Here is a 16,090-nt window from a genome sequence, read left to right as displayed (position 1 = left end):
GGGCTGAAGCATAGAAATGACTGTGAGGATAGTGCAGGGCCCGGCAGTGTTTCCTTTTGTTGTACATCGGGTCGCTGTGAGTCGGGACCAACTCAATGGCACATAACAACAATGATAATGTTCTTATGGCAACAAGTTTCCTCCAGGAAGAGAAATAAAGATTTATAGAAGTCACTAAACCTTCTACAAAAAAAAAAGTAGTTATATGAAATGTATAAATATTTATTAGTCAGTTGGACAAGGAAAGGTCAAAGGTGGCAATGCAGTTGAGGTCAGGCCTGCCTTAAAACCTTTCTTTTTATACATTTCCACTCTTTGTCATCAGGTTAATAGTAGATATCTTTCCTGAGCCAGATAAAATAATATTGGCTGTATATCACAGATGAGGTTTGGGATCTGATCTCCCATGATAAATGCTGATTATCACCTTAAATGTCTAAACAGAAATCTAGAGCAATGAAAACAGATTATATTTCATTTTTAGTACTCTGTGTTTTTTTCCAGAGAAATTTGTTCACTTTACTGAAAAAGATATTTTTGAATAAACTTCATTAATTATTTGTCTCTGTATAAAAGAGAGTCTTGGAAGAAACTGGCATGTTTCAGGACTAAGATTGTTGTTGTCAATAGATAAACTGGACCTTTTGCTAAAAGAATAGAAAATGTTACACACTGCCTCAGCCTAGGAAAGATAATGTTAACTAGGCAGCCAGGATTAATAAAACCAGGAGCTGGTTTGGAGAGAGTTTATATTATACTCTGTCATTTGCTGCATCATGACCTTATGTATGTAGTGTGTTCAACAGCCTCCAAAATATATGTCTGTGTCCAAATCCCTGGAGTCTGTAAATGTTACCTTAATTGAAAAAAGATTCTTTGCAGAGATAATTAAGTTAAAAATCTTAAAATGAGATCATCCTGGAATACACTAGGTTAGCCTTAAATCTAATAAAAATAAGCGTCCTTTTAAGGGACAGAGGAGAAGCAGATACACATAGAAGAGAAGAATGCAATGTGAAGACAGAAGCAGAGATTAGAGTGAGAGCTACAAGCCATATACCCAGAGAAGAAAATGACAAGAAGACAGATAGAGATCAGAAGATATGGGAGTGATGTGGCTACAAGCTAAGGAACAGCAAAGATCTCCAACAGCCTCCAGAAGCTAGGAGAGAGGCATGGAATGGATTTTCCCCAGAGTCTCAGGGAACACAGTCCTGCCAACAGCTTCATGTAAGACTTTTGGCCCCCAGAATTGTGAAAGAATAAATTTCTGTTGTTTTAAGTCACCCAGTTTGTAATAACTTGTTATGGCATCGATAGGAGTCTAATACACCACATCGTCCCCAAAGTGAAATGGTAAATACAGAATATACAGAAAAAAGAAGTCAATGTTGGTGAAAAAAGATGGATATTTCCATTTCTTTAATTTTCCAAAACTATAGGGAAGGCTTAGGTGCAAAGTATACTCCCATCTCAGAAGCCTCCCAGTAAAGGGCAAAGGGAATAGTCTGGTTTTGGCAGGATAATGGAGAAGTTCCAGATAGGAATGACCCAGTTGGAGATGGTGTCTTCAATATACATACTAAACAAAACATCTAATGAGAAAGGTATACTCTGCTTTGGTTCATAAAAATATCACAATTAAAGAAAGCCAAATTTGTGAGAGGCAGACACACTAGTGGGAACTTGGGGCATACTTGAGTGAATCGAAGGGTTTCACTCTCGGCAGAAAACACTGCAAATTCCTGGGGACAACCAAAGAAAGAGAAAAGAGGCAGATGCTGAAAAGTTTTAGACCCTAGTTGTAGCCAACATGGCTGATGCACTGACTATTCATTTAGTTCCCACGAAGTGTTAGCAGCAAAAAGTTGCCCAATAAGCTGGTATGGACTATGGAAAACCTGCCAGTGGCTTGTTATGACATGATGAAGTATATGAACTACACCATATCTGCTTTTTAGTATATCTTGTTTCAGAACTCTTAATGAACTCTTTAGAGCTTTACTTTTTAATATAGAAGAATGTAAAAGTCCTTGAGATGGCACAATGATTTCAGTTTTCTTAAATAGCTGTATGTTTATTTCAACTGCTGACCAACAGGGGTAAACACTAAGAGCCAGCATTTTTAATTCTTTGTACAGTATTTAGCATGGTGTAGCAGTTGACAGCCACTCTGATATATCGGGAAGATTATACTGTGTGAAACATTCTTTCATTTGATAACAATTTTACTGCCTTTTTATGGTCCAGGTGTCATAGGGGAGCCCATGGTGATATACTGGCATCATCTGGATCTTCATAATACAACAATTTCCCAGCACTCCTAAAACTTCTGCCACAATTCTTATCAGGTTTCATCCACAGGCCTTTGACTAACCTTGTGGCTGCAGTTTTCTGCTTGGAAATCAGAAGAAAGCATAAAATGAAGAGAGGATTTGTTTTTACATAGTTAATAAAATAATACATATTACTTTTTTGTTGTACTTTAGATGAAGGTTTACAGAGTAAATTAGTTTATCATTAAACTATTAACACACATATTGTTTCGTGACATTTGTTGCCAAACCCACTACATGTCAACACTATCCCCTTCTCAACCTTAGGCTCCCCATTATAAAATCAAACATTTTGGCATACTGACGAGCTTAAAATCAGATCTACCATTTACTTGTAGTGTACTGTAGGAGAAGTACCTCACCTGTAGAGTTCCAGTCCCTGTGTCAGTTAGGAATTATAAATCTACTAAAGATTACAGCTTATGAAACCCTATGGTGCAGTTCTACTTTGTCATATAGCGTCTCTTCAAGTCAAAATCTACTCAACAGCAAACTTTGGTGACTTAAAATGTAAGGGTTTATTCTTGTCACTAAAATAAGCAAAGGAGGTAGTCTACGGCTTGTATGGAAGCTCCAATAATTTGTCAGGAACAAGGGTCTTTATGTCTGCTGATCTGCTATCGTAGTGGATGGCTTCCAACTATAAGGTCGCTGCAAAGTTCATGGTGGCTCCAGCCATCAAAGCCACATGCAAGGCAGGAAGCTAATAAAGTGTAGAGCGGCAAGGCAGAGGGAAAGAAGAGAGTATGCTAAGTGTCTCTAAGAAAATTTCCTAATAGTCCCATGCAACACACATGTCTCATTGACCTCCCCTAGTAGCAACAGATGCCAGAAAAGGCCATCCTTTGCCGTTTTAGACATTACTTCCTAGTTTCCTAGAATAAAAAAGACGCTCTATTACCAAGAGGGGAGAGTTTTTGTTTTTAGTCGTTAAATAAAGTATTTATTGAGTGGTCATCACTTACATTCATTTTCATAAGCCTTTCTTGATATAAGTCAAATTTATTTTCTGTGTGGAATTCTGAGTCTTTCCTCATCCACATAGTGTATCTGACTCCATAAATATTGTCTACATTTCTTCTAGATTTGAGGTTTCCGCCCTATGAAATGAACCCTGTACTTTTGCCTCTCAATGTCCTGGGATTCATTCATTCACTCATTCATTCTTTCAACATTTACTGTTACTGTAGTATGACAGGTCTCACCTGAATAAGGTATGTTCCTACTAGCTCAAAATCTACTAGGAGAATGAAACAGACATACCTAGAGTACACAAACATATACACACAAATAATTGCAAATAAGTGAGTTGCAATAATTAAAGTTCACAAGATGTAATGGGGTCATTCAGATAGAGGGATCAGGGAGGAAGAAACCTCAGAAGACTCCCCCTCATGCAATCTCCCTGTCACAATACACTCCAGGATAATCCCATCCTGAATTCTTACATTATGGATTAAGTTGCCTATTTTAAAACTTAGTATAATTGGAATCATACCATATGTGCTCATTTGTGTCAGGTTCTTTTTTTTTCCCCAATGTTATGCTTTTGAGATCCTTCCGAGTTCCTGCATGCAGGTACAGGTATTTGTTTCATTGCTTCATAGTACCCCACTGTATGACTGTACAAAATCAGTTTATTCCTTCTCCTGTCAGTGGACATTTGAGTAGCTTCCAATTTAGAAATAATATAAATAGGGTTGCAATAAACATTCTTGTACGTATTTTGGGAGAACTATGTCTACTAATTTCTTAGAAGTACAATTGTTGGAGTATATTTTAGGGGCATGTTTGTTTTTTGAAGATTCTACTCAATGGTTTTCCAAAAAAAGTTACGTCCATTTTACTCTTCCGTCCCCACTGCATGAGAAATCTAACTGCTCCACGTTCTCACCAACGTATGGTACTGACCAGAATCACGTTAACTACTGATTTTCTCCCTGAAATCAATTTCTTCCACTTTCTTGCACATCACAGTAAGTGACACAATTGCATCCCACGCCTGCGTGTCTATAGTGATGTCTCTCTCCACCTCAACAGTAAATAGGATGAAGCACAAGGCCTGAGAAGTCTATTTTTTAACATCTTTCTAATGTGCAGGCTTCCCTCTCTCTACATCATCTACTTTCTTGTCTAAACAACCAAAGTTTCTCACTTGGATCCCTTCAATATCTTTCTAACTAGTGTCCTCAATTCTCTTAGTCTCTACAACCTATTCTTCAGACAACAGTCAGTGAGCAATTTTCAAAAGTACAGTGGATTCTCTCACGTCCCTATTTAAAGCTTCGTATAAAATGTTCTAAAATTAGATATAGCAATGATTGCAAGAATTTTGAAATCCACTTAGAACCACTGGACTGTACACTTTAAATAGATGAGTTTTATGGTGTGTTAATTTTTTCAAATTAAGCTTTTTAAAAATATTTTAAGCCTTTCGAGTAATTCCCATTTTACTTGAACTAAATGCTAAACTTCTCACCTTAGGTAGTCTAACATCTTTTCATCTGTCATTCTCATGTGGAGCTGTTCTCAGATTGACTGACCTCTGGTCATTTTGATTTTCTTTGTTCCTGTGACACACTAGATTTTCCTTTCCTCGGGCTGTCTGCACTTACCATTTCCTCTGCCTGAAATACCATTCCTCCTATTCTACCCCAAGACTGAATCTTCTCATCCTATAAGTTTTACTTTTAAATGTAGTCCCCAAAGACAGAATTTCCCTGGTCAATCATTCAAGTAGCCCGCAAACCCTCCCTCCCACACCGTTTCTCCCTCTCCCCCTCTCTCTCTCTCTCACACACACACACACACACACATCAGTTTGCTCTACCATGACTTCTATTTCATCAACTTAATACCTCATTTCCGATTTGCAATGACACACTTATTACCTGTCTTTACCCCATTCAAATGTAAGCTTCATGAGAGTGGATAACATTCCTCTTTCATTCACCGCTATCTAGCACAAAGTCAGTAAATAAGGAATCTTACCAAAAAAGAAAAAAATTGCTGTTTAGTCGATTCCAAATCACAGCAACCCTACAGGACAGAGTAGACCTGCCCCACAGGGTTTCTAAGGCTGTGACTCTTTACAGGAGCATACTGCCACATCTTTCTCTGGAAGAGTGGCTGGTGGGTTGGAATCACTGACCTTTAGGTTGGCAGTGAGCATCACTGCTCCGGGGCTCCTAGTCAGTGCTTAAGAAATATTTATTGAACAAATTACTTAAATTATAAATCTATGCTTCTCAGTAGATCATAATGAAGGTTGACATTTCAACAAATGCTTTGGATAAAGGCATTCTAAACACGTTTGTGGATAGTTCTTGCCCTGCCTTACCCATCAAGGACTCCAAACAAAAGTTTTTTAAATAAACGAATACGTGACTAATATTGGTAATGTCATCTGAGTTTCTTAGGTTCTAAAATTAAATAGGTTTCTTACCTAAAGAGTTATCCTTTCAACTTATTTTAATTTTCTTAATATTTGAAAATTTTGTTGTCCAACATCAGGATCCTCATTGACATACAATCACTATGTTTTCAGTCTATTCCAAGTATCAAATGGCCAAGCTTTGTGACTTCTTAAACTATAAAGATAAAGCAAATCAATTTTAATATTTTCACAATAAAGCTACTCGGGGAAGTGGTTGGATGGAAAGATAAACGGAGTATTCTCCCTCTACCACTGTCTACATACCTGGCAAATCCCTTAGTCTTGCTGTGACTCACTATTTTGAGCTGTCAAATGCAGGAGTTAGGCTAAATGGGTATGAAAGCCTTTATAAATTCCACAGTGCTATGGATATTCCAATAATAGGAATTCCTCCTACAGGTCTGTTGACTAGTTGTCAATCGCTTTATTAAGGTCTGCCATTTATGTCAAAAGAAATATTTAAAAATGTCACCAGAGCAGGATTTAATTCTGGTACAAGTCCTTAACTAATACTAGTTTAAATTTTTTTTAAAAAGCCACATTCCAAATCAGAATTATATCTCAATAAAGCTGGCCCTCTAGCACTCTTTGCCATTCTATTTTGCAAGGAGATACAGTTCAGTCTGAGCCTGGAAATCTATGTACACTGGTAATTAGTTGAGACTTGTAAATTGCAGACTTTATATTCTTGTACTGTATCTCTGAGATATTTTGTGAAGACATGATGCGATATAGTGTGTCAAGATTTAGAAAATATATGCCCAAGTACGAAGGTGCAGTTGACGACACAGCTGCTGAAAAAAGGCAGGAAAATTGTAGGGTGTAAGAAGCACAGTTAGCAGGTTTGGAATGATTCCAAAACCATTCATATAATATGCAGATTCTCCTCGCTGTGTGAAAGAAGAGATAAATTTAAGGAGAACTGTTATGGATTAAGCAATGTGTCTTATCTAGTGCTGCTATAACACAATTCAACCCATGACACCATGTTCCCTCAAAATATATGCTGGAATCTTCTATACCTGTAGATGTAATCCTACTTGGAAATAGGGTTTTCTTTGTTATGTTAATTAGATCGTTATCCAGTTGAAGGGACTCTACATCTAATCACTTCTGAGTTATAAGAAGAACAGACTAGACAGACAGATGCATTTACACATGGGGCCAGGGTGTGGGGAAGGCAGATACCATCTGAGGATAGTCAACAAGCCAAACAAGGAAGAAGTGCGAGGGGCCACCTACAAGGAAAGGATCACCACAGCTGAGACCCCGATTTGGATTTCCAGGCTCCAGAACTGCAAGAAAATAAATTTCTCTTCTTTAAAGTCACCCACCCGTGGTATTTGTGTGTTACAGTGGTACTAAGTAGATAAGAAAACACTAATCAAAAGTATGGAAGAAGTCTACATAGTCTTTCTCATTACCTGAGAAAGGTGACCGACTCAAGTCAACAGAGACCTCACCTTTTCTCCAAACAGCAGCGGTACTTATGTAAAGTAGTCCAAGCCATGCACGGCCTTGTTGTCTAATTATTTTATGCTTGTTAGACACTCCTCTCACTTGGCTGCAAGCTCTCTGTGGGCAGAGATGGTTTATAGTTGTTAGGTGTGCCCATAGCACAGAGGTATTTGCCTACTGAGAAAATGCAAATTTCCTGCTTGAAGCCTGATTTAATTCAATGACATAAATATTTATTGGCCAGCTATTCTATGTGCCAACAAAAGCTGATACAAAAACTAGGTATTACCACAGATGATTGTATACCAGTGGTGCGCCTTGATGCACTTTCTCATATAGGCAGAACTTGCCCCTTTTCATCTTGTCACATGTAGATGAAACATTGAATTTGGAAATTCTCTGAAAAGCTAGAATATATCAGTGAGATTTGCCCCATTCTGTTACATCTTTCTGGAGAGGAAACCTCCTTAACTGGCCTAACAGGGATCGTCATTGGTATCATGATCAACAAAAACAGTTTTTATTGTTGTCGTTGTTAGCCACCATGGAGTTGGCCCCCAGCTCAAGGTGACCCCATGCATCGTGCATAACTGAATGGAGCTCTGCCCTGTCCTGCACCATTCTTGCTTGGTTGCAGGTTACATCATTGTGACCCATAGGGTCTTCATTGGCTGATTATTGGCAGTAGATCACCGGGCCTTTCTTCCTAGTCCTTCTTTTCTGGAAGCTCCACTAAAACCTGTTCTGCATCATAGCAGCATGCAAATCTCCAGACATTTGATAAGTGGTGGCTGCACGTGAGGTGCATTGGCCTGGATTGGAAATTAGGCCTCCCACCTAGACGGTGAGAGTTCTCCCACTGAAGCATCACTACCCCTTAGTTTTTGTAAGAGTGCTTGAAAATTATCTTAACACAAACAGATTCTATAATCTATTAATGATGAAGGCTAAGCAAAGTTGTGAAGTCTTTCTCCTATGTGGGCAGAAACTAAAATATACTGTATTCCTATTATATTCTGGGTTCTGTGCAAAAAACGTCATATAAACATTGTCATTTTGATCTTGTAACAAATTTAGAGGTAAACTCCCTCCCATGCCATTTTACATACAGTGAAACTTGGGCTTAAAGTGGTAAAGAATCTTTGTCAAACCACAGAACTAGAAAGAAGAGGAGTCCTCCAAAAAAAAAAAAAAAAATATATGTTTTACAGGACTTACACGCCCAGTTCTCCTAGCCTCCTTGCTATTGTGTATGAAGCACTGTTGTTAATATCCCCAAAATTAATTGCTAAAAATAGCTGCTAGAAAAATAAATATGATTTCTTATTTTTAGCTAGTCTAAAAACCAAAAAAAAAAAAACAAAAACCAAACCCATTGCTGTCGAGTTGATTCCAACTCACGGCTAGTACGGTTATTGAAAATTGAACAGTTGCTGCATAAAAAGAGTTGAGGCCCTTATGTTTTTCCTCCAGCAGAAAACAGTGAAGAAAAATTATACAATTTAATTTCACATTTAAAGGCTAATCACGGTAGCCCGTAAAGTTATTCTCTGGAAAGTAGTTCTGTAAAACAAATGTTACTGATTTTAATTAGAGTACATATATGCACAATTTCACATGCAATGCTGAAATGGGGAATTAAAGATTTCCGTCTCAGTGGCCTGAAGTCAATTCAGAATGAAAAATAACTTCCCTCCTTGGAGCTTAAGCAAGAAACATGGCTCTGAAGTTCTCTGTGCCTTTCAGGCTAGTCTTTTGTGTTTGCTTGTTTGTTTGTTTGTTTAAATAACTTGAAAGGTCCTATTTCTAATATAAGGTGCTTCCTCTTCCTTTTTCCTAGGAAATGATGCCCTTATGAAAGTAACATAAAGTTTCAAGATGACCAAACGTAACAGCAATACGAGAAAAGAAAGAAAATGTTCAGAGATTCTTTGCAAGGAGTTTCTGGGTAATTTCAATTTCTCAATACCTCAACCTTCTCATTTGTAATGCATAGTGCAAAAGTAATTACTTTTTTTTTCTCTGGTAACCACAGCAGAAATCACTTTTGGATTGGTTTACCTAGGATAATTGTTTGTATTCAAATGACTTAAGTTGAAATATAATTAAAAGTTACCTAAATATTCCAGTGATTGGATCTCTCATATCTGGCTTACACTCGATAAATTGCCCCACTGAGAACTGGAAAAAAACAAAACAAAACACAGCGCCTCCTTGCACAGAAACATTTGCTTACTCTACGTTGCCTGCCGGAGAAAGTGGAATTTTTCTCCTAACGTGTTATTCAGGGTTCTCCGATACTCAAATCTAATTTGCTTCTCTGTGGGGTTGGCAAGCATGGGATTGAGAGGCTAGGGCTAGAGACTGAGCAGAAGGAGATGAGGAGGGTTAGGGCTGGAGCACTGCTTCGTGCTTAAATATTGGAAGCCCGTTAAGTCTTCTTATCTGGGAGACAGTACTGCTTAAGGTTAAGAACCTAGACCCTGGAGGTAGACTCCGAGTTTGCATCCCAGCTTCTACCATAAACTAGTTCTGTGACTAGTTTTTTACCATAAACTAGTTCTGTGGCCTTGCCTACAATGGGGCAAATACCTCTGTGCCTAACGTGGGTCAAAAAGTATTCTACCTTGTGATGTTGTTGTGAGGATAGGATGTGTTAATTCACATGAAGCTCCTATATCAATGCCTGGCAACGGAGAGGGCACAATAAATGACAGGTATTATTGTTACATCAGATCTGATGGTCTTCCTCCAATGCTAGCCACGTATGAACTCCTAAAGGGAGAGAAATATGGTCAAATAATTACCAGCTCATTATCCTCCCCATCCTTTCCAAACCTCTACTCCAGTCAACTGGTCTTTCCATAGAATTCTTAACATGCCTCTTTCTTCTCAGGTGGTGTTCTTTACCTGTAATGTATCTGTCCCTTCCAGTTCTTTCTGCCTATAGAGGGCCAAACCATCCTTCAAGACCCATGCCAGGACTTTGACTAAATGAAGCCTTGGTAGCCCTACTTTCCAAGACCTTACTTAGGTCTCTCTTCCCTGATTTCCAATAACTGTTATTGACTATTCCATTTGCTAGGAGTTTATCATATATAGACATGTATTGGAAATTCATTTTTTTACCTTTTTATTTTGAAATAGTTACAGATTCACAAGAAGTTGCAAAGATAGTACAGCAAGGTCCCAAGTACCCTTCACCTACTTTACCCCAATGGTTGCCTCTTATGTAACTATAATACAGAAAAAAAAAAAAGAAAGCAAGAAATTGATTTTGGTGTAAAGTGTGCATATAGTTCTATGTAATTTTATCTTATAGATTTGTAACCACCACTGTAATCAAGATAGAGAATAATTTTATTACCAGAAAGAGCTACTTCAAATTATCCCTCAACAGACATACTAACCCCTTCCAGACAACATCCATAATCTTGGCAACCACCAATCTGTACGTCATCTTTATAATTTGGCAATTTTGATAATGTTATATAAATGAAAACATACCATATGTATCCTTTTAAAATAGCCCCTCTGCACTCAGCCCAGTGCCCTCGAGGTATACCCAATTTGATGTATCAATAGTTTTACTTTTTACTGCTGAGTACTATCCCAGCAGTATGGATGTATCAGTTTATTTAACCATTCACCTAGTATAGCAGTTTTGACTGTGTCCATTTTTTGGCTATTGTAAACAAAGCTGCTGCAAATAAACATGTACAAGTTTGTGTAGAGATAAGATTTCATCTCTGGAATAAATGCCCAGTGGTATGATTGTTGAGTTGCATGTTAAAAGTATATTTAGTTTTTAAAAAACTGCTAAATTGTTTTCCAGAGTAACTGTATTATTTTACATTCATAACAGCCATTATGAGTTATCACACTTTTCCATATCTTTGCAAGAATTTGATGTTGCCACTGATTTTTTGTTTTGTTTTGAATTTTAGCTGTTATGATAGATTTGTAGTGATATCTCATCATGGATTTAGCCTCCGTTTCCCGAATGGCTATTAATATAGAACATCTTTCATGTTCTTTTAATGGCTATTGATATAGAACATCTTTCATTTTTTTTTCATGTACTTATGTTCCATTTTTGTACCCTCTTCAGTGAAATATCTGTTTATATCTTTTGCCCATTTTCTAATGGGATTGTTTGATTTTTGCTGTTGAATTTGGGAGTTCATTATAAATACTAGATATGAGTCTTTTATCATATATGTGGTTACAAATAAATTTTGTGTTTTGTGGATTATGTTCTTTTGTGGATTATGCACTTGGGTGCCGAGTCTGAGAACTTGTATTCACAAAGTCCTATGTGCTGAAAATTTTCTCTCAAATTTTCTTCTAAAAGGTTTATGCTTTTTTTTTACATTTTGCATGTAAATCTATGATCCAGTTTGAGTTGATTTTTACATAAAATATAAGACTTAGGTGGAATTTTATTTTGCCTATGAATATCCAGTTGCTCCAGGACATCTGTTGAAAAGACTGTATCCTTCCTCCACTGAATTGCTTTTATATCTTTGTGTTAATAACTAATTGACAAGGTCCATGTAACAAAACAAGACTATAGGGGTGCACCAGCCCTGGGGCAGGGACTGGAAGGCAGGAGGGAGCCAGAAAGCTGGTAATAGGGAATCCAGGGTTGAGAAGGGAAAGTGTTGACATGTTGTGGGGTTGTTAACCAATGTCATAGAACAATGTGTGTACTAACTGTTTGATGAGAAACTAGTTTGTTCTGTAAACCTTCATCTAAAGTACAACTAAAAAAAAAAAAGTTAAATGTAAAAAAAAATAATTAGTTGGCAGTAGTTGTGTGGGTTATTTTTGGGTTCTCTATAAACTAGATTATAAATTAGATCAGAAAAGCAAGACCACCTGCCAAAAAAAAAAAAAAGAAAGAAAAGCAGAAGCACATCAAGCCCTTGAAATTAGGAGCATGCCTGAGCTTTTTTGTCCCATAAGCCTTTTCTCCTTTGTTCACATGAGGCCCTCATAATTGGTTCTGCTGAACATTTTGCCCAACCTCTGTAGTTTAGTTCAGATACTACTTTTTATGCAAATTTCTCTGGAACTTTCCTAAGAAAGCAGTCTCTTATTTGTCTGAATTCCTATAACACATTTTGCTTCCCTCACATCTCTAACACATTCTACCAGACATTACTGGATTTTATGTATGATTTTCTTCTTTTATTAATATACTAAAAATTGCTTATTAAGTCAAAGTATGGACAAATGAAACAACATGGCACATTAGTAAGACTGGTCATAATTTGGCATGGCTTTCTGTAGGAGACAAAACTTCAGAAATAAGTAATGGCCAGTTCACAAAAGGCCAGGACAGATAAGTTAAGCTAACCGAACCACGAAACCAAACCCGTTGCCTCAGTCAATTCCAACACATAGCAGCTCTATAGGAGTTTGAATTTTTTTCCTGGAAATTTCTTAAGTAACTCTGAAATAAGAAGTTACTTGACGTCCTAATATTATTTAATAGATTGTTTATAGTAAGTTAGGATAAATTAACCACAATTAAAGGAATGCATATACTCATTCGAGACATGGGTACAATTTCTCAGGCCTCAGAATCACATCAGACACAGTCCCCCTCATTTCTTGTTCCCTGCTGATTTTCAGGCAGTGCTTGCCTATTGTCACAGTAACCACCCAAACCTTGGCTTTGTAAAGTAAGACAGAATCCAAGGGTATGTAACGCAATCTAATGTTGACACTATATACCCTTTGCCATCCGGTCGATTCTGACCCACAGCAACTCCAGAGGACAGAGCAGAACTGATCCATAGGGTTTCCAGGAAGAAACTGGTGGATTTGAACTCCTGACCTTTTGGCTAACAATTGTATCACTTAATCACAATGCCACCAGGGCTGCGATGTTGACCCTGGGCAACTCCAAATTAGAAATTCATAGTTTTATCAAATGTCTGATATCACTGTAATTTCTTTAAACATTTAAAACATCCCTTTGCACCCCTGTGAGTTAGTCACAGTGCCCTGGGCACCGTTTCACACGATTTGGGAACCATAGATTTAGATTATTGCCAAATTTCTGGTAGAAACAACAACAACAATGAAAATTCCACTTCTCCAGGAGTTAGGACTAGGTTCTAAAGTAAAAAAAATCCTGAATCTGATAAATCCATGCATAATTTTCCACTGGACAAAGACCAAAGTGATACACATAGCTAGATGACATAGAGTGGAGGTCATTGGTGCTTCTATACCTCATTTTTCCCCACATTGGTAAAAATAGAGAAAATTATTTCTGCTTACCAGCAAACAAAATCATTTCTAAGCTTTAAATGGAAGAATAAGTGTAAATGTCCACTGATTACTAAATATTATGATTACATAACATTTTATGATAATATGTTTATTGGCTGTTTATACTTCTCTTCTGGATTGTTAGTTCAAAACTTTTGCCATTACCATGGAAGAAAGAATGCCAACTGGAGTGAGGTGAGAAACACATGGAGCACTACTGGGATGTCAAGCCAGGGCCATCCTAGATCAGCCAGCCCCAGCCAATTCACTAGCTGACTGCAGACACCTAAGCCAGCCCAGTCATGATCAACCAATTCTGATCCAGGTCAACAGAACTTCCTGGCAGGCATGTACTGATGAGGGAGGGAAAAAAAAAAAAAGTTACTTGAAGGCTTAAGACTCAGGTCATTTGTTCAGCAGTGTATTAGTTTCCTAAGGGATAATGTTGTAAATGGAGTTCTGATAGTGCAGTGGTTAAGTGCTAGGCTGCTAAGAGAAAGATGAGCAGTTTGAACCCACCAGCCACTCAACAGGAGAAAGATGTGTTAGTCTGCTTCCATAGAGATTACAGCCTAGGAAACCATATGGGGACGTTCTACTCTGTTCTATAGGGTCGCTATGAGTCAGAATAGATGCGATAGCAGCAGGAAAATCTCTGCAAAGTACCACAAGCTGGGGGGCTTAAAACAGCAGAAGTTTATTCTCTCACGGTTCTGAAGCTAGGAGGTGTCATAGGACCATGCTTCCTTTGAAGGCTGTAGCAGAAGATCATTTCTTGTCTCTTCACCCTTCTGGTATCCCCAGTTGTTTCTTGGTTTGTGGCAGCATCATTCCAATCTCTGCTTTTGTCTTCCCAAGTGCGCCTCCCACTGTGTCTCTCTGTCTCTCTTAACCTGTTGTTATTTTACTGCCTCTACAGTTTTTCCTTTTTCAGAATGTCATGTAATTGGACTCATACAGTGTATAGTTTTTTTACACTTACAATATGCAGTTAAGATTTTTCCATGCCTTATTGCAGCTTCATAGCTTTTATTTTTATCCTAAGTAATACTCCATTGTATGAATGCATCACTGTTGGTTTATCCAACTGCCTATGAAGAACCTCTCAGTTGCCTCCAATTTTTGACAATTATGAATAAAATCACTGTACACATCATGTGCAGGTTTTGTGTGGACATACATTTTTCAGCTCATTTGAGTAAATATCTGGGAGCAAAATGGCTGGATTGATTATCCGGTAAGCCTATGATTAACTTTGCAAGAAACTGCCAGATTGTCTTCCAAAGTCATTGTACAGTTTTGGATTCCTACCAGGAAGGAACGATAGTTCCTGTTGCTTCCCATCCTGAACTCCTTAAGACGGCCCCCTAGAAGTGTGAGCCTCTAGGAATTTTTACCTCTCAAGCTAGTCGATGCTCAGTCTCCAGCAATTAGTTACCAGCAATTACCTTTGAAGTATCCCTAACCAGCTGCGGAAACCGTGGCTGCACCCAGCATGGCTTCTTCAGCCTCCCAGTAAGCTGGGATTCTCGTTTTGGGGGGTGATTTGCCCTGTGACTTCAATTCTTTGATGGATCTAAGAAGAGTTTATGATTTTCCCTTTTTCAGTTTTTTGCTTGTGAGAATAGGTATGATGGCTACCAAGCTCTATACATCTTGAACAGGAAGTAGGAGTCCGTGTAGCTCTTTAAACAAGCAGAGGCAGAAATCACTGTTTGAAACCCAATCTGAGACCAAACTGTAAATAAGTAAATTGTTGAATTTTACATATTCTTTTGATTTGTGATTACTCAGGTGTTTAGACTATTTCCTGCCTCTTTTATGTGTTTCAGTTTCTCTTGCTTTGAAAATTACTGTTCATATCTTTTTATGGACCCATGAAGTTTTCTTTCATTTTTTTCTTGAATGGTATCAAAATTTGATTTCTTATTAACACTTGCAAATGGTTGCATTTGTAATATTAACGTGTATTTAAGTTTTCATGTTTCTTTGCAATGTTTCATATTAATCACTTTCTGTAGATTTCCCTATGTAAATTCAAGAACCTTACATTCAGTTTTTCCTCCTCCCATTCCTGTTCATCTTCTACATAAATAAGTTGCATATATAGTTCTAGTTTAAAATTTGTTTACACGCAAAACTCAAAGAATTCCTCAGGATATTGTATCTAAGCTTACTACTGAGAAATCACATGGCTGTATGCTGGTTTTTTATTCGTTGTTCTCAATTCCATTCATTCCTCTGGAATTTCCATAATTAAGTTGCCCTTTGCAATGTAAAATTTCACCTTGATGTGTCAAAACTAAAACCAAATCAGTTGCCATCCAGCCAATTCTGACTCATGGTGACCTCATGAGTAGAACTGTGTCCAACAGGATTTTCAAGGCTGTGACCTTTCTGAAGGAGCCCTGGTGGAGCAGAAGTTAAAGCAATCAACTGTAGACTGAAAGGTTGGCAGTAGGAAACAACCAGTGGCTCCACAGGACATAGAAGTGGCAGTCTGCTTCCGTAGAGATTTACAGCCTTGGAAACCCTATGGGGTTGTTATGAGTCGAAATGGACTCCACTGCAGTGG

This window comes from Elephas maximus, chromosome 6 (assembly GCF_024166365.1).
Source record: "Elephas maximus indicus isolate mEleMax1 chromosome 6, mEleMax1 primary haplotype, whole genome shotgun sequence".
Classification (NCBI taxonomy): Eukaryota; Metazoa; Chordata; class Mammalia; order Proboscidea; family Elephantidae; genus Elephas; species Elephas maximus.
The sequence above is the reverse complement of the archived record's forward strand: the minus strand, read 5'-3'. Positions refer to the sequence as shown.